The sequence below is a fragment of the Hemiscyllium ocellatum genome, chromosome 29, assembly GCF_020745735.1.
Source record: "Hemiscyllium ocellatum isolate sHemOce1 chromosome 29, sHemOce1.pat.X.cur, whole genome shotgun sequence".
In the NCBI taxonomy this organism is placed as follows: domain Eukaryota; kingdom Metazoa; phylum Chordata; class Chondrichthyes; order Orectolobiformes; family Hemiscylliidae; genus Hemiscyllium; species Hemiscyllium ocellatum.
In genome coordinates, this window is record NC_083429.1 from 54,006,104 (window position 1) to 54,027,692 (window position 21,589).

Consider the following 21,589-nt stretch of genomic DNA (forward strand, 5'->3'; position numbering starts at 1 on the left):
GAGGTGCTGGAAAAGCACAGCAGTTCAGGCAGCATCCGAGGAGCAGGAAAATCGACGTTTCAGGCAAAAGCCCTTCATCAGGAATAGAGGCAGAGTGCCTGAAGGGTGGAGAGATAAATGAGAGGAGGGTGAGGGTGGGAAGAAAGTGTCCCTGTCTGCTATGATCTGCCTTTACTGCTCGCAAAACAAAGCTCTTCACTGTATTCAGGTACACGTTGCTGCAATAAACCAAATCAAAAAAAATAATTCCCAGGGTCGTCTCGCACAGTTTGGAGAAACGCAGTTTAAACATTCACCTTGTTCCTGATTTACAGATAAGCCTCTACCCCAGGGAGCGCCGGGAAGTGTGATCGGAATTCTAGGAGGCGTCATCGCTGCTGTTATTATCATCAGCGCCATTGTAACCGTCTTCTTCATTTACCGGCGGCAACAGAAGAACCGAGCAGATACGGACAATGATCTGTGAGTATCGGCCAACTGGGCACAACAACTACTGCATTTACGTAGCACCTTTAATGTGATAAAATGTTCCAAGGTGTCTGCAGGGAAGATTAGAAAGTGAAGCCCAGACGACCTGAGGAGATATTACAGCAGATGGCCAAATTGTGGTCAAGGGGCCAGGTTTTATTGACTATGTATCGACCAAGTACTGACCACTGAATGTCAGACTGAGTCTGTGATTCTGCAGAAACTGATCAAGTTCACTTCTTGTCACCCTCAATGAAAAACATGGAGTCTCAAAACTCTGTGATCACCAAATTCTCTCTCTCTGTTTCTTCCTGTCTCTCTACCCTTCTCTTTCTATCTTCATGTCTCTCTCTCTCACTCATCTCAGCCTTTCTTCTCACTTTCTCTCTCTCTCTCTCCCTCCATCCTCTAATTATTCCTGCACAGAAACTAGGGAAAATTAAAGGATAGTACAGGGGCCATTCAGCCCATCATGCTACACTGACAATCAGTGATCGAGCTCAATCTCCCTTTATTTCTGTTTGAGTTTCCTCTAACCCTCCTCTCTATTCCCTATTCCTAGTAATGAACCCCTCAACCAAAGATAACCACTCCTTCCTATCCACACTAACCAGCCCCCTCTTAGTCTCATACACATCGACTGAGTTTCCCATCACCCCTCTCCGTTCCAAAGTAAATCTATCTCCATTTATTTATCAGTGTCTCAATCTCTGTCTCTTTCACTCCATCATTAAAGGCCATCTTCATTACTGCCTGCCTGTTAAAGAAAGCAAAGTGAAATTAGAACTGTTTAAATCTTGTTAAATGTCCCCAGCTGCATCTGTGGATCTGCTGACTCGTTCTGAATTTCCAGTGATGAAAGTTTTTATTAATAATTTTGTGAGTTTAAGCTGCAATGAGCTACACATCGAGACGAAGCAGATAAGGGGTTTGGGTGCCTGTGTGTCCACATTAGATTTGAACTACATTCTACAGGAATGTGTAACAGTCAGAGAAAAGAATAATCAGAGGACCAAGATACAAATGGACCACAACTCGTGCTTTCAGAAGGATCAACTCTCCTGGGGGGTTCAGGGGGACTGGTCTTCAAACAGAATTTAATCCGGATCCACATTAGGATCCAGTTGATGAAAGAGGGAGGTGTGTCCAGGAACGTCCTGCAGGTGAGAGAGAGCTCAGGAGGTGGAAGGATTAAGGGAGAGATTTCCAGAGCTTGTGACACAGGCAGTTGAGGGCGTGGGGGGGACCAGTGGGGGAAAAGTTATGGTTAGAGTGGAGCTGGGAAAGCACAGCAGGTCAGGCAGCATCCGAGGAGCAGGAGAATTATCAGGGGGCTTTTGCCTGAAGCATCGATTTTCCTGCTCCTCGGATGCTGCCTGCCCTACTGTGCTTTTCCAGCACCACTCTAACCTTGACTCTAATCTCCAGCATCTGCAGTACCCGCCTCTGCCCACCAACGGAGAAGCAGCTGAGAAGCAGAGAGATCTCAGACCATTGTGGAGGTGTTGGACATTACAGAGAAAGGGAGGGTGAGAGCCATTGAGAGGCATTCAAACAGAAAGACTGGAACTTTCACTTCCTCCCTATGATTCTGAACAATCATGTGTTCTTTCTCTGTGAAATGAGGAAGTGCTGATTGTGTTCATTAAACCTCTGTGACGCACTGTTGAACAGTTTCAGATTTTGCCAGTTTTGGCCTGTGTTTTGAGAAAGCAGCAAAGCCTCACACCGAGCTGACTGGATCAGAGTTTGTGTCACTGAGTTTGGTAGCTGTTTCTGAGTTGTATTAAAAGAAAGACTCCAAGCGATCAGGTTACCAGCAACTCACTCTGCTCACGGAACGCTCCCTCCCTCCCAACTTACTGCTGCCTCCATTCAGCCCATCAAGCCTGTTCCACTATTCTATAGAGTAATAGAGTCACACAACAGGGCAACAGACCCTTTGCTCCATCCCATCCATGCTGACCATGTTTCCAAACTGAACTAGTCCCGTTTGTCTGCATTTGAACCATATTCCTCTCAATCTTTCCTATCTATGTACCTACTCGAATGTTTTTTAAATGTTGTAACTGTACTAACATGTACCACTTCCTCTAGCAGTTCGTTCCACACATAGACCACCCTCTGTGTGAAAAAGTTGCCCCTCAGGTCACTTTTAAATCTTTCTCCACTCACTATAAAATAATGCCCTCCAGCTTTGAGCTCCCCTACCCTGGGAAGAAGACCTTTGTTATTCACCTTATCTATGCCCCTCATAGAGTCATAGAGATGTACAGCACGGAAACAGACCCTTCGGTCCAACCTGTCCATGCCGACCAGATATCTCAACCCAATCTAGTCCCACCTGCCAGCACCCGGCCCATATCCCTCCAAACCCTTCCCATCCAAGTGCCTCTTAAATGTTGCAGTTGTACCAGCCTCCACCACTTCCTCTGGCAGCTCATTCCATACATGTACCACCCTCTGTGTGAAAAAGTTGCCCCTTAGGTCTCTTTTATATCTTTCCCCTCTCACCCTAAACCTATGCCCTCTAGTTCTGGACTCCCTGACCCCAGAGAAAAGACTTTGTCTGTTTATCCTATCTATGCTCCTCATAATTTTGTAAACCTCTATAAGGTCACCCCTCAGCCTCCGATGCTCCAGGGAAAACAGCCCCAGCCTGTTCAGCCTCTCCCTGTAGCTCAAATCCTCCAACCCTGGCAACATCTTTGTAAATCTTTTCTGAACCCTTTCAAGTTTCACAACATCCTTCTGATAGGAAGGAGACCAGAATTACATGCAATATTCCAAAAGTGGCCTAACCAATGTCCTGTACAGCTGCAACATGACCTCCCAACTCCTGTACTCAATACTCTGACCAATAAAAGAAAGCATACCAAACGCCTTCTTCACTATCCTATCTACCTGCGACTCCACTTTCAAGGAGCTATGAACCTGCACTCCAAGGTCTCTTTGTTCAGCAACACTCCCTAGGACCTCACCATTAAGTGTATAAGTCCTGCTAAGATTTGCTTTCCCAAAATGCAGCACCTCACATTTATCTGAATTAAACTCCATCTGTCACTCCTCAGCCCATTGGCCCATCTGATCAAGATCCCGTTGTAATCTGAGGTAACCCTCTTCTCTGTCCACTACACCTCCAATAAGGTCACCCCTCAACCTCCAGTTCACTGAAAGTTCATTGCTTGGCTGATCTTTTGCATTTTAACTTCCATATTCCCATCAACTCCCTTCAGTCCTCGATTCCCTCCCAAACAAACAGCTGTTAGTGTCTGTCTGTCCTCAAAATATTCAAAGATTTTGTCTTTTGAAGGGGAGCATTCTGAACTTGTCCAACCCTCAGGGACAATAATTTTCCTCATCTCTGTCCAAACAAGGTCATCCCGAATTTTAAAGGACTGACCCCTGACAGGAATCCATGGCTAACTTTTTAAAACCATTCAGGATCATATACACTTTGATCAAGTCACTCTCCCCCTCAATCTTCGAGAGTCTAGTGGAAACCAGCCCAATCTGCCCAAACCTGGTTTCAAAAGGCAACCCTCCAATTCTAGTGTCAGTCGACTAAATCTCCTCTGAACCACCTCCAGCTTGACATCTGGGGAAAGGTTGGTCACATTGGGCTTGTTTCTAAGGGAGGTTGGAAGAGTGAGGGGTGCCTGGTTTGAAGTCTGTAAGATCCTGGTGGTCTTGACAAAGTAGATGTAAAAACCAGGATTCCTCTTGTGGATCAGTCCGGAATCAGGGGCATTGTTTAACAGTTAGGGGTTGCCCTTTTAGGGTAGAGATGAAACAAAATGCTTTCTAAGAAATTTGTGCTACTTTGGAACATACTGCCTCAGAAGGCAATGGAGGTGGAGGGGAGGAGTTCACTGAATATTTTGAAGTCAGAGGTGGATAGATTCTTGTTAGTGAGGGAAATCGAGGGTTAAATGGAGAATCATAGAATCCCTATGGTGTAGAAGCAGGCATTCAGCCCATTGAATTCACACCAACCCTCCGAAGGGTATGATTCTCCTGCTATTCTATCCCTGTAACCCTGCATTTCCCATGGCTGATCCACCCATCCCTGGACACTATGGGCAACTCTAACCTGCACATCCTTGGACTGTGGGTGGAGAAAACCCAGTGAGAAACAGGGAGAATGTGCCAATCCCACATAGATAGAAACTCAAGGCTAGATTGGATCCTGGGTCCCTGGCACGGTGAGGCAGCAGGGCTAACCATTGAGCCACTGTGCCACTCCAAAGTAAATGGGAGTGTGGAGTTCAAAACACAAACAGGTCAGCCATGATCATTAGGGCGGCACGGTGGCGCAGTGGTTAGCACTGCTGCCTCACAGCGCCTGAAGACCCGGGTTCAATTCCCGACTCAGGCGACTGACTGTGTGGAGTTTGCACGTTCTCCCCGTGTCTGCGTGGGTTTCCTCCGGGTGCTCCGGTTTCCTCCCACAGTCCAAAGATGTGCGGGTCAGGTGAATTGGCCATGCTAAATTGCCCGTAGTGTTAGGTAAGGGGTAATGTATAAGGGGTATGGGTGGGTTTCGGGTCGGTGTGGACTTGTTGGGCCGAAGGGCCTGTTTCCACACTGTAAGTCTAATCTAAATCTAATCTAATCATACTGGATAGCGAGGCAGGCCTGAGGAGCCAAATGGTCTATGTCTGCTCTGATTTGGTATGTTTGCATCCTTTTATCAATCTAGTAACCACAGCCAGCACATGTACCGTCTTCCTTCAGACAGGGAGGGCTATGCTGCAGGCAGTAGATGTCGTGTTTTCAGTTGTTCCTCTATATCCTCTTGTAATCAAGGGTAATAGCCCATGAGCTGCCGGAATGATTGACTTGAGCTGCATCCTAATGTGTTGTGACTCATACATCGGAACACCAGACGGACGGGGAGTTCAGGATTCTGGGTCATCGGTACCTGAGTTTGTAAAAGCCCGAGCAGACAGTTCGGAGAAACTGGGGAGAATGTGGAACTCCGACTGGGACTGAGGGCTGGATAAGTTCATGCCAGAGAAACAGACATGGGAATAGGTGGATCGGGTGAGGTGAAGGGGATGAAGGAGGCACTTGGAAAGCACAGATACCCAGCCCGACCAGATGGGCTGAATGGCCTGTTTCAGTGGTGTACATTGAATAGGAGTCTTGTGTCAAACATGTTCCCAACACTAATTGTTGTTAGTGTTGTGGCTGGATTCAGGAAACTGCAGGATATTGGGGTCACCAACAGAAGGGCAGAAACTCACATCACGCAGAGTTCCCTGGGGTTTAATTGTATGACCAGCTCCTCACTGAGCCAGACCTCACTGGGCACGCAGAGAGAGCACTGTGAGAGGGAGTGAGGGTGGGCGATCGGATTCCTCACATCATGGTATTCACTGTAGTGACTGCTGGAAGAATGTGGGATCTGATTCATTGCTGAGTGATGGTGGTAATTAATCATTCCTATACATTAATCTCTTTTAATTACTGTTGTCTTTGGTTGATATTTTTAAATTATAGAATGATGAAGCTGAGGCAGGCAGGTACAATGCGGTCACTGTGCAAACATTCATCCAGGTTCAGACCATCACTCAGTCCACTCCGACTCTGATGCAGGGCCATTCACCCCAAAAGTCATTCTGTTCCTCTCAGCACAGACACTGGTGACTTGCTGATTGTTTCCAGCAGTTTCTGTTTTTATTTCTTGTTTCACTTCTGCCATATTTAGCACGGGTGATTAAAATCCATATCTGAAACTCTCCAGCCTCTGTATTATATTATCCACGTTTCCATCAGCAACACAGCTAAACACAGAGGAACCAAACTCAGTCTGTTTATTGTCCGGGGAGGGGTGGGTGTACCCAGGACAATCACCATGTGTAGCACATCACCGTTAACTGCTGGTCACCCCAGTCATTCCATCATATTGCCAACCTCCCATCTGCAAGCCTCCTTGAGGAGTGGGGGTGGGCTGCCCCTTTATTGTCCCGGGAGGGTCCCTCAAATGAATTTCCAGAGATTTATAGTTGGCACACAGAGCAGGTACACCCAGGGACAGGTATATCCAGGAACAGGGTACACCCAGGAAGAGGTAAACACAGAGACAGGTACACACAGGGTCAGGTACATCCAGGGACAGGGTATGCCCAGGAACAGGTAAATGCAGGGACAGGTACACACAGGGATAGGACCATCCAGGGACAGGTACACACAGGGACAGGTACACACAGGGTCAGGTACACCCAGGGTCAGGTACACCCAGGGACAGGTACATCCAGACTCAGGGTACACCCAGGGACAGATACACACAGGGGCAGGTGCACACAGGGTCAGGTACAAACAGGGACACGTACACCCTGGAACAGGTAAACACAGGGATAGGTACACTCAGGGTCAGTTACACACAGGGACAGGTACACCCAGGGACAGGTACACCCAGGGACAGATACACCCAGGGACAGGTAAACATAGGGACAGATACACCCAGGGACAGGTACACCCAGGGACAGGTAAACATAGGGACAGATACACCCAGGGACAGGTACACCCAGGGACAGGTAAACACAAGGACAGGTACACCCAGGGACAGGTACACCCAGGGACAGGTAAACATAGGGACAGATACACCCAGGGATAGGGTACACCCAGGGCCAGGTAAACATAGGGACAGATACACCCAGGGACAGGTAAACATAGGGACAGATACACCCAGGGACAGGTACACCCAGGGACAGGTACACCCAGGGACAGGTATATCCAGGGACAGGGTACACCCAGGAACAGGTAAACACAGGGACAGGTACACACAGGGACAGGTACATCCAGGGACAGGGTACACTCAGGGACAGGTACACACAGGGTCAGATACACCCAGGGACAGGTACACCCAGGGACAGGTACACCCAGGGACAGGGTACACCCAGGGACAGGTACACCCAGGGACAGGGTACACCCAGGGACAGGTACACACAGGGACAGATACACCCAGGGACAGATACACCCAGGGACAGGTAAAAATAGGGACAGATACACCCAGGGACAGGTACACACAGGGACAGGTAAACCCAGAGACACATACACCCAGGGATAGGTACACACAGGGATAGGTAAACCCATGGCCAATATCACAGGGACAGGTAAACATGGGTAGAGTTAAATACAGAAACAGGTAAATCATTAGGCTGGTAACTCTGGGACAGGTAAGCACTAGGATGGGTAAATACAGGGACAGTAACACTGACAATGATGTACAAACTTACAGATCAAAAGATGCAACTGAGATAGAATGACACTGATATCCTGAACAGCTTTCAGAGTTGGATGTGGAGTTGGATGATATGAGGATTGTAATTACAGAAGATTGTCGTTAAATTTGTGAAACTGCTTCCAGACCAAATAAACATTCCGTTGTACATTCTGAAGAGAGTACAAGTTTCCAGACATTTTGACCAGGTCCACAATTGCACAGGAACTGCCGATCTGTTACAGGCCGCACAATATAAATACTCAGTCATTGCTGCACAGTGGGCAAACTTTCACATGTGTGCCTTTTTATTTACCGGAATGGGTTTAAGGAAACGTGTGTGTGTCCCTGAGACTGTGAATCTCCCCATGTTTTGTCTGGCCAGTGTTTTGTTTTACTCAGTGACTGAACTGTGGAAATTAATGCTGTCTGACTCCAGTTCCTTGCACTTTCCCCCAGCAACTTTGAGCCGGCAGTGTGTTACTCTTTCCTGGTACACTTTTCAAATTAAAGCTGACTTATTAGAAGTTAAGAATCAATTTCATGCTCCTTGCTCTTGATAAATCGCTGATGCTGTTGTTTGTGTTTCTATCGGTGCAGGGCAGCTGGTAATCTGAAAGGAATCAGTTTTACCATCACTCTGATATATCACCCTTCTAACAGAGAGCTGGGATAGGACTCTACCTCAGTCCTGAGGCTGTGTGTGTGACATTATCATCTCTGTATCCCGAGGAGAGTGACTGTAACTAAATCTCACAGAGTTGGCCAAATCTCTCTGCAGTGCAGAGATGTGATTGCCTCTCTGTCTGAGACTCTCTCTCCAGTGAGCAACTGGAGGCTTTAGGAAATGATTGAGTCAGGAAGGAGTTGGTTTTCTCTAGGAGCACAGCGTGATGTGAAATGATGTGATAGCAATCATTGCTGATTGAGAACCAGTGAACAGAGTTAACAACTCCTCATTCACTTCATCAGGGGCTCATTGGGAACTTTTAGGAGTGTTTTATGCTCAGCTTCTCTGGAGGGACATTTGAAAAGCTCACAGTGCGGTTCCCTCCCAAAATCTCTTCTCCCACTGTAGGTTAAAACCAACTTTGATCTGGTGATAATTTGACCTAATTCTCTGATTCAGATCCTCCTGCCAAGCACCTTAGGAGGTCACCTGGAGGATTGTGCTCAGTTGTGGTCTCCTTACCTGAGGAAGGATGTCCTGGTGATAGAGGGAGTGCAGCGAAGGCTTCCCAGACTGATGCCCGGGATGGTAGGACTGACGGATGAAGAGAGACTGGATCAGTTAGGCCGATGTTCACTGGAATTTAGAAGGATGATGGGAAATCTCATAGAACTCCAAAGAATTCTAACAGAACTAGACAGAGTAAACACAGCAGAGATGTTCCCAATGACCTAGTGATCATAATCTCAGGATATGGAGTAGGTCATTCAGGGCTGAGATGAGGAGAAATGTTTTCACCCAGAGAGTGCGGAGCCTGTGGAATTCTCTGATACGGAAAGCGGTTGAAGCCAAAATATTGAATGTTTTCAAGAAGGCATTAGATATAGCTCACACGACTGAAGACATCAAAGAGCATGCAGAAAAATTGTGACCAAGGAACCGAGTTGAATGAACTTCCATGATCATATTGAATGGCAGAGTAGGTTCGAGGGGCTGAATGGCCTCCTCCTGCTCCTATTTTCTATATTTCACTGCATGAATGGTGCCATATTTCTGCAAATTGTTGTTGTAACGTCAGATAGATGGATTGGGGGCCCTTGTGTCGGTGAATCAGGCTCCAATCCAGTCCTACCAACTCAAGAGAAGCATTCTGTAGAGAGCTGACCGGGGCTGTGGGGGGATAGCAGGGGTACAGTGGCGTAACTTTCTCAGGGAAGGGTTGATAGCCATATCACCTTTTCTCCCAAAAAGAGGAGGTGGAGATGTGGCTATTCGAGGTCTTTAACCTGACGAAAGCGTTTGATCAAGAGAGAAAATTCCCTCATGTGGGGAAAAGCAGAACCAGAGGATGTCTCTATCAGATTATCACCAGGTGGTTAGCACTGCTGCCTCACAGCACCAGGGACCCGAGTTTGATTCCTAAAGCCCTTCACGGCCAGACTTTTTGGAGTCTTTGTCTTTTATGACCCCACTGAGAAAAAAAAGCCAAGGACAGCATCGCCTTGTTAAAGGAGCTGCTTCATCACACCCCCCCCCCCTTTTAAAAACATCAATATCCAAAGATTGCTTCATTTTAAAACCCCTTAATCCTAACTTGTTAGTGCTGTACACCACACATATACATTACAGTAATCATGCAAACATACGCAATCCCATTCTGTTCCAGTCTGTTATGCTCCTGCGTTCAGATGTCTCTGATTCTCATCCAAGTCTCGATAACACACTGGCAATCACATTTTCTCGATCTGCCACATGCACAATTTTCAAATTGAAATGGCTGTAATAACAAGCTCCAGTCTGGCATTTCTGTCCTTAAATTTCTCCACAATCCTCAATGGGTTATGGTCAGTGTATATGATTGTCTCAGATACTTTACTGGTAACATAAACACTGAAATGTAATGCCAACACCAAGCTCAAAGTCTCCTTCTCAACTGTTGAATATTTCTGCTGATGAATGTCCAGTCTCTTGGAGAAATATCCGATAGGTCTTTCTATCTTGTCGTTGTTTTCCTGCAGGAGCACCGCACCGACTCCCACATCACCTGCATCAATAGCCACCTTGACTGGCTTTGCGTCGTTAGGTGTGGCTAATACCAGGGCAGTGGTTAACACAGCTTTCAGGCTGTCAAATGCCTCTGACAACCCGCTGTCCACTGAAACCTCTTGCCTTTCTTTCGCAGTTCAGTGAGTGGAGCAGCCACACTGCTAAAATTTGGTACAAATGTTCGATAAAATTCATTTCAATCCCTGGAAGCATAGTACTGGTTTTTTTTGTCGATGATATGGGAAACTCCCAATTTCTTTGCATCCCCTGGGGCCATTTGTCGGTGTCCAATACCATGGCCCAGGAAGGTGACTGGCTCTTTTACAAATTCACTTTTAGCCAGGTTTCTAACCAGGCCTGCTTACTGAAGTCGATCGAACAAGTCTGATAAATGTTGTAAATGTTTCTTCCATGTGTGACTGAAAAATCACCAGGTCATCAATATAAACTACACAATTGGGTAGACCAGCAACAACCTTATTGGTTAGTCTCTGAAATGGGGCTGGCATATTTTTAATGCCAAATGACATAGCGTTAAACTGATACAGTCCATTCGGTGTTACAAAAGCCTTTGCTCTTTCTGACAAAGGTACCTGCGAGTATCCTCTGAGTAAGTCCAACTTAGAATTATAAGCTGCTTGTCCCACCTTCTCAACACAGTTCCCAAACACGGAATCAGATTTACATCAGTCTTTGTAACTGCATTGTGATAGACCACACAGAGCCATTGGGTACCACCTGATTTGGCACCGTGACTGTGGGTGAGCCCCAGTCACTGTAACTCACTTCGATCATGCCATCTTGGAGCATGCATTCTATCTCCTTCTAAACCTGGGCCAACTTTAGAGGGTTATTCCTATAAGGATGTTGCTTAATTGGAACAGCATCTCCTATATCTACATCATGCATAATTAGGTTAGTAACTCTCAGCTTATTTCCACTTAGGTCCCCATGTGACAGTATTAACTCTTTCATGTCATTCCAATTTTCCTCCTGAAGGTAATTTATCCCAGTCTTTGACAATTTCCTCACTGTCCAATTTGATTTGAGGAATGTCCAATTCAGAATCCTCTGAACCTGGTTCCTCCTTCTGTGCTGTCATCATTAACACCTCCTCCTGTTGCTTTCCTTCCCCATCAAAATACCTTTTCAGCAAATGCACATGACACACTCTGTGAGATTTCTTTCTGTCTGGAGTTGGTATTAAGTAGTTCACATCACTCAATTTCCTTTCAACTTGATACGGTCCACTAAACATCACCTATCACTGGAAGTAACACGACTTCCTTATCCCCAACAGCAAAATTATTTTTGATTTCTTGTCTGCTTCCTGTTTCATTGTATGCTGCAAGATTTTTAAATGCTGTCTCGCCAACTTCCCAGCTCTATTTAATCGTTCCCTAAAATTTGGTACATTGTCCAAATATGTGGTATCTGAATTGTGACTTATCATGGCAGCACGGTAGCACAGTGGTTAGCACTGCTGCCTCACAGCACCAGAGACCCGGGTTCAATTCCCGCCTCAGGCAACTGACTGTGTGGAGTTTGCACGTTCTCCCCGTGTCTGCGTGGGTTTCCTCCGGGTGCTCCGGTTTCCTCCCACAGTCCAAAGATGTGCGGGTTAGGTGAATTGGCCATGCTAAATTGCCCATGGTGTTAGGTAAAATGGGTAAATGTAAGGTTATGGGTAGGTTGCACTTCGGCGGGTCGGTGTGGACTTGTTGGGCCGAAGGGCCTGTTTCCACACTGTAAGTAATCTAATCTAAAATTTCTATCTTAATCAATTTTAACGGTCCTTTCACTTCATGCCCAAAAACTAATTCAAATGTTCAAATGGACTGAATTTGGTCAATTCATTTGGTTCATCTCTGGTTGCAACAAGTACAAATGGAATTCCCTTATCCCAACCATCTGGATGGTCTGGGCTATAAGTCTTCAACATGGCCCTTAATGTCTGATGCCATGTTTCTAGCACTCCCTGTGATTCTGGATGGTATACAGTAGATTTGAAGTGTTTTATTCCTAAGCTGTTCATAACTTTGTTGAATAATTTCAATATAAAGTTTGACCCTTGATCTGATTGTATCTCTGCGGTTAGTCTGCATCTAGTGATAAATTTGAGTAACTCCTGTGCAATCCTTTTTGCTGTGATATTGCGTAATGGGACAGCCTCTGGAAATGTAGCGGACACATCCAATATTGTTAACAAATACTGATTCCCACCTTTTATACTAGGTAGGGGTCCTACGCAATCAATTAAGACTCTTGTGTTACGACATGAGGTAAACTCCCCTGCTAATTTAAACCAGCAACACAGAAAAGATTCACCCCGCGCTGTAATCTGTTAAAATTCAAGAGGCAAAGAACTAACCCGAACGTCATTATTTGACATACAAAACAAAAGAATTTTATTCTTTAAGTCTGACATAAAATATTAATCAGCAACTATTTACAACTCCTTTCTCTAGTCTATCTTTTACTCACCCTTCTATAATACTAGTCCAATAAAACCCCAGGTTAAGATTTACCGAAAAATTCAAATTTCAAAACCAGCCAGCTGTCGAATCTTCTCTTTATATCTTCCTCTGTCTTCTTTTCTTCTTAGGGGTTCTGTTTCACAGGTCACTGATCAATAAAGGTACCTTTAGGAGAGCTATTCTCTGGGCAATCTGCATGTGTTGGTGGCTTAGCAGTTCTCCCTCAACTGTTCAATTTTTCCTGATCTTATACTCCAAAGCATTGATTGTTTCATTGGTTTTAATATTGTCAAAATACAAAATTCAAACTTGGTTGGAGTTTAGTATCTTGGGGCATAATTTAATCTGATTGGCTGAACATGAATTTGGTTTTTTGTCACACAGCAACCCAGGTACTGCTAGCTACTGGACCAAATGTTACATTGTAAATTCTCCAGCACTCTGTGTGCTTGCTAAGTCCTTCAACTCTCTTAAAAGTACAATACCCCTTATACCTTCCTAACGCTTGTAAAAGGTTCCTCAAATGCAGGAATAGATATTAAAGGTGCGTGTTTTATTCCTGCCTGTGGTTTTCCAATTACCTGACATATATGATTCATCTAGCAAAATTCAACTACAGAGTTGAGAGTGTGATCTTGGAAAAGCACGGCAAGTCAGGCAACGTGGGAGGAGCAGGACAATCAATGTTTTGAGCAAGAGCCCTTCATCAGGAATGAGGCTGCTCTGATCTCCAGAATCTGCAGTCCTCACTTTCTCCAAAATTCACTTACATCCTTGTGCAGTCCAGCCCAGTAAAAATGTTTTTGTATTTTAGCTTGTGTTTTTCTCACTCCTAAATGACCTCCTAGACATAGCTTATGCGCCACCTCCTGTCTATACTCCACTTACAATATGATTTGATGAATTTCTGCCCATTTCTAATCTGCCTGATTATGTGTTGGCCTTTATTTCCTCATTAAGACATAATTTTTAAGATAATAACATTCAGGGTTACATTCGGATTTGTTTCTATGTTTGCTTTTGATATAATTGCTTTATATTTTCATCTTTCTGCTAATTTGTCCGTTAATTTCTCTGAGCTAAAGATGTCTGCTGTGTTTTCTATCTGCTCCTGGTTTGTCTCAGCAATCTGATCACAGCTTCAGCTAATTCCACTGCAACTTTCTTATATGGACTCTTTGATCTCTCCTGTTTCAACTGGTGACTTTGTGACCTCATTACCACACAGTCAGGAAAGATCCCAGAATATGTGTCCAATGTTAGTCCAGTTGCCTGAGTTTCCATTGGCTTTTCAACCACAGTAGGCAGCACTCCTACCAGTGAATCAGCTGGATCATTGACAAAGATAAATTATATTCCCAGAGCTGAGAGTTTGTCCAGTACTCCTACCATATCTTCTCCACTCTTCACCGGATACTTTAACCTCACTCCACGTAATTGAGAGTTTATTTTTGTCTGCCTGTGAATTCCTGTTACTAGCACCTTTTCTGGTAATATCCTTCAGAAGTACATATCTCCTCATCTTTCAACATTACAGATTGAGAGGACCCTGTGTCTCTTAATGTTGCAACATGTTTACCTACTGCTCCTGGCCTATGTAGGTAAACTTTACCTTCAGAAGATCTGACACTTCCTCGCTAACCAACCTCTGACCAGCTTGTACACTCTGGTGCAGCTTTCCAGCCTCCACTGTGCTTTCTGTTACCAGTCAATAAAACTCCCAGTTTTGTCCTGTTTTCCTACATGTGGTTTCTCAGTGTTTCCCCTAACCCACCAACACTGAGATTTCATGCGGCCTACACTGGAGCTTTTTAACTTCTCTGTCCCCCTCAAGGGTTTCTTTTTTTACCCTGTGGTAAGTTCTCCTTATGATCTTCACCGAGATTTACCTTTCCCTTCCTGGCCACTCCCCTTTCATTGTACAAGGGTTTTTAAAAATCTTATTAAGCTGGTGGTGGTGGTTCAGAAAAGATTTACCAGGATGTTGCTCGGTATGGAAGATTTGAGTTATAAAAGTTAATAGGCTGGGTGTTTTTTCACTAGACCGTAGGAGGTTGAGAGGTGTTCTTATAGAGGGTTATAAAATCATATGGGGTATAGATTGAGTTAATGGTAGTTATGTTTTCCCTGGGATGGTGCATTTCAAGACTTGGGGCACATTTTTAAGGTGAGATGAGAGAATTATATAAAAGACACGAGGGGCAAATGCTTTACACAAAGGATGGTTTGCATGTGGAATAAACGTCCAGAGGAAGTGCTGGACAGGGGCACAGTTACAACATTTAAAGGACATTCGGATCAGTACATAGATGGGAAAGGTTTGGAGGGATATGGGCCAGGAGCAGGCAGGTGGGGCTAGGTAAGTTTGGGATTATGTTTGGCATGGACTGGTTGGACTGAAAGGTCTGCTTCCATGATGTATATAAAGAGAAACTGGTCCATAAGACCATAAGACATAGGAGTGCAAGTAAGGCCATTTGGCCCATCGAGTCCACTCCACCATTCACTCATGGCTAATGGGCATTTCAACTCCACTTACCCACACTCTCCCTATATCCCTTAATTCTTCACAAGAACAAGAATTTATCAAACTCTGCCTTGAAGACATTTAACATCCCGGCCTCCACTGCACTCTGTAGCAATGAATTCCACAGGCCCACCGCTCTCTGGCTGAAGAACTGTCTCCTCATTTCCATTTTAAATTCACCCCCCTCTAATTCTAAGGCTGTGTCCACGGGTCCTAGTCTCCCTGCCTGATGGAAAGAAATTCCCAGTGTCCACCCTTTCTAAGCCATGCATTATCTTGTAAGTTTCTATAAGATCTCCCCTCAACCGTCCAAATGCTAATGAATACAATCCCATGATCCTCAGCCGTTCATTGTATGTTAAGTGCATGAGGGAGAAAAGAGTACAATGTTCAATTTAAAGGAGAAAAATAAAACATGATCCTGGACATGCCGAACAGAATGGCTTGTTTTGAGCCATATATCCTTTGTAAATCTCTTTGCTGCTCATTAGTGATGAACTAATGCAACTGCATAAATTGAGAAATTATTGTCTCAATCCAGATTAGATCTAAAGTCAATAGTTCTATTTCAGTCCCCCGTGCATCGGATGCCATGTCCTGAGATGGGCAGAGGGCTGTCGATATGAAGAGAGAGTGAGTAGATTCATTAGAGTTGAGAGAATGAGACATATAAAGTTCAAAGGGAATTTGACGTACTGGGTGATGTGATGTTGGATCTCCTGGCTGGACTGTTTAGAACAAGAGTCTAATAGTTTCATGATTGGGAGAATGACTGGTTTATGACTGAGCTGAGATATTTCTTCATGCAAAGGATGAGTGTGTTTCGAATCTGCTATTCCAGAGGGGTGTGGGTCAGTGTGAAATATATTTACTCCTTACCCTTGTGAAAACTCCTGCAGCTACTTCGTAAAGAGGGAGACCAACAGCCAGTCTTGACTCAGTTTTGCATTAATTCACAAAGTGAGACATTACAAATGGAAAGTTCCTAACTTTCGAACCCACCGCCTGTCTCAATAAGTGTCTCTTTATACCACTTTGGAGTTCAAGTGAATAACAAATAAATTAATGACCTGCTGGATCACCCCCTTGAAGGAACACTCTAAGAAATAACAAAAACCCAAACAGAAATCTATGAAACTGAATTCAAAGACAGGGCTGTTGATGCACCCCACTTCCCACATTGCCCATTGATGGTCGAGACCCTCCAGCAGACTCTCTGAGCTCCCTCTCAGGGACCACCTTAACACACACTGTCATTGACAAGGGCCAGGCTATTGGGTCACCTGAACACCTCAACTGCACGCCTTTTGGACTTGTTAGTGGCCAAGTTGGCTTGTCCCTGAGGGAGACCCTCGAGGATGTCTTCTGATCAGCCACGCCCTCTCAAATGATGACAATGAGGCAGTAACCTTTTAGAACCTGCCATTAACGTGGACCTTGGGCACGTCAATGTTGCAGAAACGACCCGCGGTCTGTGAGCCATCTTACCCTAATGTTGGGTGAGACAGGTAACTATATTCTTTTGAGTATAACAATTAAAGTGACACACCACCTCACTGAGATTACACCCCTTAAAGGGGCAAGTGTCGCTTTTATAGGTGCCAATGATTGTCCCCACCCTAATGTATACAATTAACACCATCTCCTACACCACCCTTTACTCCCAATTCTCACCTCTTTAACCCTCACCCTCTCTAACCCCCACCCTCTTTAATCCTCACCCCCTCTCACCCTCACCTCTTCCACATTTTATCAGCCATGGGTCATGTTGGTTTCTTTCCTTCTCCCAGGGGTTTACATTGTTACTGTGTATCTGACACAGAGAGTACACATTGCCTTTGCACCTTCACTGTAGAAAGACACAAGTTTCTATGAAGCCTTTCACAATCTCGAGGTTTCAAAGTACCTTTTTTTCCGTTGTTTATAGGATGTGGGTGTCACCATTTAGATCAGCTTTGTTGTCCACCCCTAACTGTCCTGAAGGAGGTGGTGATGAGCTGCCTCTTGATCCGCAGTAACCCTTGTGGTGTAGGAGCCCCCACATTGTCGGGGGGAGGAATTTAGACCGAGCAACACTGAAGGAACAGTGATACAGTTCCAAGTCAGGACGGTGTTCCTTTGGATCTGTTGCCCTTGTCCTTCTTGATGGTAGTGGTCTTGGCTTTGGAAGGTGCTGTCTAAGGAGAAGTTCTACAGTGCACCTTGTAGATGGTACACGCTGCTATGACCTAGTGCCAGTGGCAGAGAGAGTGAGGTTCAAAAATATGAATGATCGATGATGCAGTTTTGAATTAAAGTAGTTATTGTATTGCAATGCATTCTGCAAACTCTCAAATAGCAACTATGACAATGATCTGATTTTTACTGATGTTGATTAAGTGATAAATGTTGGACCTGGATCCTGGGAAGATCGAAGAGTAAAGATTCTTGGGGGAAGGGTGTACTGTGTTTGGAGAATAGGTCAGCAGGGCTTTCTGCGGGGTAGATTGTGTCTCAAATTTGATTGAGTTTTTTTGAGGAAGTGACAAAGATGACATCTATGATGAGGTCACAAGTGAGGTCCAAAATTGGGTTGATTATAAGAGACAGAGGGTAGTTGGGGAGGGCTGTGTTTCTGACAGGAGATCTGTAACCTGTGGTGTTCTATAAGGATCATTGCTGGATCTCTGTTTGTAATATATGAATAGAAATATCAATGGTATGGTTAGTACATTCGCAGATGACATGAAAATTGGTGGAGTTGTGTATCGTGAGAAAGGTTGTCAAAGGGTACACCAGGATATGGATCAGTTGGAAAGCTGGGTGGAGAAATGGCAGATGCAGTTTAATCTAGACAAGTGTGAAGTGATGCATTATGGGAGGTCAAATGCAAGAGGAAAGTATACTGTTAATGGCAGGACCCTTAGGAGCAATGATGTACAGAGGGATCATGGGTACAAGACCGTAGCTCCCTGAAAGGAGTAACACAATTGGATAAGGCGGTAAAGAAGGGGTATGACGTGTGGCCCTTCATTGGTTGGGACATTGAGAATAAAAGTTAGCAAGTCATGTTCATGCTGTATAAGACATTAGTGAGGCTACATTTGGAATAATGTGTGCAGTTCTGGTCAACACACTATTGGAAGGATGTGGAAGCTTTGGAGGGGGTGCAGGAGAGGTTTACCAGGATATTGCCTGGATTGCAGTATATTCACTGTAAAGAGAGCTTGGACAAACTTGGATTGTTTTTGCCAGAGTGTCTGAGGCTCAGGGGCGACCTGATAGAAGTTTATTTTACTAGGAAGGCCATAGATAGGGTGGCTGGTCAAAGTCTTTTTCCCAGGGTGGAATTATTAAATACTAGGGGGCATGGGTTTAAGATGAGAGGGGAAAAGTGTAAAGGAGATGGGGGAGGCAAGGTTTTAACACAGAGGGTGGTATGTGCCTGAAACACACGACCAGGGGAGGTGGGAGAAGCAAATATGGAAACAATGTGTAAGAGACATTTAAACAGATACATGAACAGGTGAGAGATGGAGCAGAGGGTGAGATGCAATGTGCAGCTAGATGAGGTTAGTATAGACTGGCATCATGGTCAGCACAGATATGCCAGGCTGCAGGGCCTGTTCCCTTGCAATACTGTTCTTGGACTGCGATATCATAGTAATTACAGAAACATGGCTCAGGTATGGACAGGACTGGCAGCTTAATGTTCCAGGATAGAAATGCACAGGGAAGGACAGAAAGGGAGGCAAGAGAGGAGGGGAGGGGGGAGGTGCATTTTTGATAAGGGATAGCATTACAGCTGTACTTAGGGAGGATATTCCCAGAAATGCATCCAAGGCAATTATTTGGATAGAACTGAGAAATAAGAAATAATAATAAGTTGAGTTTTTTGAGAAAGTAACAAAGAGGGTTGATGAGGATGGAGCAGTAGATGTGATCTACATGGACTTCAGTAAGGCGTTCGATACAGTTCCCCATGGGAGACTGATTAGCAAGGTTAGACCTCACGGAATACAGGAAGAACTAGCCATTTGGATACAGAACTGGCTCAAAGCTAGAAGAGAGAGGGTGGTGGTGGAGGGTTGTTTTTCAGACTGGAGGCCTGTGACCAGTGGAGTGCCACAAGGATCTGTGCTGGGTCCACTACTTTTCATCATTTACATAAATGATTTGGATGTGAGCATAAGAGGTACAGTTAGTAAGTTTGTAGATGACAGCAAAATTGGAGGTGTAGTGGACAGCGAAGAAGGTCATCTCAGATTACAACAGGATCTGGATCAGTTGGACCAATGGGCTGGGGAGTGGCAGAAGGAGCTTAATTTAGATAAATGAGAGGTGCAGCATTTTGGGAAAGCAAATCTTAGCAGGACTTTAACATTTAATGGTAAGGTCCTAAGGAGTGTTGCTGAACAAAGAGACCTTGGAGTGCAGGTTCTCAGCTCCTTGAAAGTGGAGTCACAGGTAGATAGGATAGTGAAGAAGGAGTTTGGTATGCTTTCTTTTATTGGTCAGAGTATTGAGTACAGGAGTTGGGAGGTCATGTTGCGGCTGTACAGGACATTGGTTAGGCCACTGTTGGAATATTGCATGCAATTCTGGTCTCCTTCCTATCGGAACGATGTTGTGAAACTTGAAAGGGTTCAGAAAAGATTTACAAGGATGTTGCCAGGATTGGAGGATTTGAGCTACAGGGAGAGGCTGAGCAGGCTGGGGCTGTTTTCTCTGGAGCGTTAGCGGCTGAGGGGTGACCTTATAGAGGTTTACAAAATTATGAGGGGTATGGATAGGATAAATAGACAAGGTCTTTTCCCTGAGATTGGGGAGTCCAGAACTAGAGGGCATAGGTTTAGGGTGAGAGGGGAAATATATAAAAGAGACCTACAGGGCAACATTTTCACACAGAGGGTGGTACGTGTATGGAATGAGCTGCCAGAGGAAGTGGTGGAGGCTGGTAAATTGCAACATATAAGAGGCATTTGGATGGGTATATGAATAGGAAGGGTTTGGAGGGATATGGACCGGGTGCTGGCAGGTGGGACTAGATTGGGTTGGGATATCTGGTCGACACAGATGGGTTGGACCGAAGGGTCTGTTTCCATGCTGTACATCTCTATGACTCTATGATTCTATGATCACCTTATTGGGATTGTATTATAGACCCCATAACAGTCAGAGGGAAATTAAGAAACAAATTTGTAAGGAGATCTCAGCTATCTGTAAGAATAATAGAGTGGTTATGGTAGGGGATTTTAACTTTCCAAACATAGACTGAGACTGCCATTGTGTTAAGGGTTTAGATAGAGATGAATTTGTTAAGTGTGTACAAGAAAACTTTCTGATTCAGTATGTGGATGTACCTACTAGAGAAGGTGCAAACGTGTCTTACTCTTGGGAAATAAGGCAGGGCAGGTGACTGAGGTGTCAGTGGGGGAGCACTTTGGGGCCAGCGACCATAATTCTATTAGTTTTAAAATAGTGATGGAAAAGGATAGACCAGATCCAAAAGTTGAAGTTCTAAATTGGAGAAAGGCCAATTTTGACGGTATTAAGCAAGAACTTTCAAAAGCTGATTGGCCACAGATGTTCACAGGTAAAGGGACGGCTAGAAAATGGGAAGCCTTCAGAAATGAGATAACGAGAATCCAGAGAAAGTATATTCCTGTCAGGGTGAAAAGGAAAGCTGGTAGGTATAGGGAATGCTGGATGACTAAAGAAATTGAGGGTTTGGTTAAGGAAAAGAAGGAAGCATATGTCAGGTACAGACAGGATAGATTGAGTGAATCCTTAGAACGGTATAACGGCAGTAGGAGTATACTTAAGAGGGAAATCAGGAGGGCAAAACGGGGACATGAGATAGCTTTGGCAAATAGAGTTAAAGAGAATCCAAACGGTTTTTACAAATACATTAAGGACAAAAGGGTAACTAGGGAGAGAATAGGGCCCCTCAAAGATCAGCAAGGCGGCCTTTGTGTGGAGTCACAGAAAATGGGGGAGAGACTAAATGAATATTTTGCATCAGTATTTACTGTGGAAAAGGACATGGAAGATATAGACTGTAGGGAAATCAATGGTGACGTCTTGCAAAATGTCCATATTACAGAGGAGGCAGTGCTGGATGTCTTGAAATGCATAAAAATGGATAAATACCCAGGACGATCAGGTGTACTCTAGAACTCTGTGGGAAGCCA

The 21,589-nt window shown here is 44.8% G+C and overlaps 1 long non-coding RNA gene across 1 annotated transcript in view; it reads left to right on the top strand.

The window, feature by feature from the left end:
* The first annotated feature begins 333 nt into the window (after positions 1-333).
* LOC132829691 (uncharacterized) overlaps positions 334-21,589 on the top strand; it is a 49,209-nt gene continuing 27,953 nt past the window's right edge. The window contains exon 1 of the long non-coding RNA XR_009646256.1: positions 334-462. This is a non-coding gene — a long non-coding RNA (uncharacterized LOC132829691). The remainder of the gene's footprint in view (positions 463-21,589) is intronic.